The 2,009-nt window shown below is 41.1% G+C and overlaps 1 pseudogene across 1 annotated transcript; it reads right to left on the reverse strand.

Moving 5' to 3' along the window:
• Positions 1-288: 288 nt before the first annotated feature.
• LOC307051295 (large ribosomal subunit protein eL33-like) lies at positions 289-621 on the reverse strand (annotated as a pseudogene). The gene has a single exon. The product of its transcript is annotated as a large ribosomal subunit protein eL33-like (transcript).
• Between the last annotated feature and the right edge of the window lie 1,388 nt (positions 622-2,009).

Here is a 2,009-nt window from a genome sequence, read left to right on the forward strand (position 1 = left end):
TCTATCTATACTATTGGTTCTGTTTCTCTAGAGAACCTTGATTAATACGCCCATAAATCTTCTTGTTGTTGTTGAAGAAATTGGGTTGTATTTCCCATAGTTTCCATTGTCCACTGGATTTTTCATCCTGGTCTTGTCATTTAACATGTTCCTCTGTCCTTTAAGTTTCCTGTAAATTGGATCTAATGATTAACCTGATTGACATTGGATTTTTAATTTCCAACAATTTTTTTTTAGTTTTTTACAGGAGAACAGATCCACACTTTTATTTATTTACTTTCAATAAGTTTAAGTCCTTGAAGGGTACAGCATCACATGGATTCTGTGTCAAATGGCCTTAGCAGGAAGATTGCTTCGGAATTTGGCACAAACCATGCCAGTGTTTCCATGAACATGAGTTATCTTTCCTCAGATTACTCTGGTTTTGTTAGGCTTTCCACCAGGAGTTACTGTGTTGTTCTTTGCTTTGTACACATTAGCACATCTCTTGCCTAGATAGAATTCAGTTTCATCTCGAGCATATACACCTTCAATTTTCAAGAGAGCTGTGTGTTCCCTCTGGTTCCATAGACCCCACTTATAGCCAGCAAAAATGGCCTTGGATCACAGCCTTCCAGACATATTTGTTGTTTTAGAAGTCCTGTTCCCAGCAGGCCTCCACCGGTTCCAAGATGACTGAGCTCCAGGACAATTTTGTGAGTAGTGTTGTGTGTACTTCTATCAGGTGGTACAGAAAGTCCAGTTGTGTTCTTTGTGATGTTAGCAGCCACTGATGATCATTGACTAGATGAATTCATTAGAGATTGCAAGATGCTGATATTCTAATTCTATTGTTACTTCTTTCCATGTGTAATTCTATAAAGAGAAACTTTGCTTGTCAAGTATTGGTTACTCTGAAGTAGTATGTATAGGAAATACAGGAGTAATGATTACTTCTTTGCTCTAGTTACCAGTTTTCAAGTTTAATGAATCAGTTCGCTAGCACCCTCCAAAAGTGACAAATCAGTTGGAGTTTTTTTAAGTATTATTTTAAACACAAGGCTTAAATACATTTGATGTGTTTTAATCTGTTGCAGTTATTAACCTTAGCGATGTTCAAATTAACCATTCTTGGCCAGTGAGAGTTTATTCTAGAAGGCTCCTGAGGTTTTTCTTTTTAATTAATTAATTAATTAATAATATATTTTTGGCTGCGTTTGGTCTTCACTTCTGTGCGCGGGCTTTCTCTAGTTGCAGCAAGCAGGGGGCTACTCTTGGTTGTGGTGCACGGGCTTCTCATTGTGGTGGCTTCATTTGTTGCAGAGCATGGGCTCTAGGCGTGCAGGCTTCAGTAGTTGTGGCACATGGGCTCAGTAGTTGTGGCTCGCAGGCTCTAGAGCACAGGCTCATTAGTTGTGGCGCATGGGCTTAGTTGCTCCGCGGCATGTGGGATCTTCCCGGACCAGGGATCGAACCCGTATCCCCTGCATTGGCAGGCGGATTCTTAACCACTGCACCACCAGGGAAGTCCCTCCTGAGTTCTTTTGATATGAACCTGGTAGTCTCTGGAATCAGCCACTTCTCCAAGGAGCTCGAGTTCCTTTTAATGAGGAATGATCTGTAGAAAACACAATCTGGCCACTAGGGTTCTCCTTGCTCCATGTGTCTAAAACAAAATGAGCTCAGAGTAGACCTCCCTTCCTGACTCTTGGACTGAAGAGTTCCTATAGAAAGTCACTTTGCCCTACAGACAAAAAGTTACCCAATTTTTAAGGGTTATGTAGGAAAGTGATAAGAAGTGGAGAGAACTGGTGTAGATTCTGGACAGACACCTACAGTTTATGATCCCTGCCAGAAAAATCAAGTCTTTCTGATCTGAAAACAGCTTGAGGCAGAAATTAACTATGGCATCCCTGGGTTGTGGAGACAATGTAAAGAGGACATTCCATAGTCTACCTAGGCCACCCTCAGGGTCTACATGGCTCCAGATTCTGCCAAGCTGATATCCAATTGGTATGAAAAAAAAGACC

This window comes from Hyperoodon ampullatus, assembly GCF_949752795.1.
Source record: "Hyperoodon ampullatus genome assembly, chromosome: 4".
Taxonomy (NCBI): Eukaryota; Metazoa; Chordata; class Mammalia; order Artiodactyla; family Ziphiidae; genus Hyperoodon; species Hyperoodon ampullatus.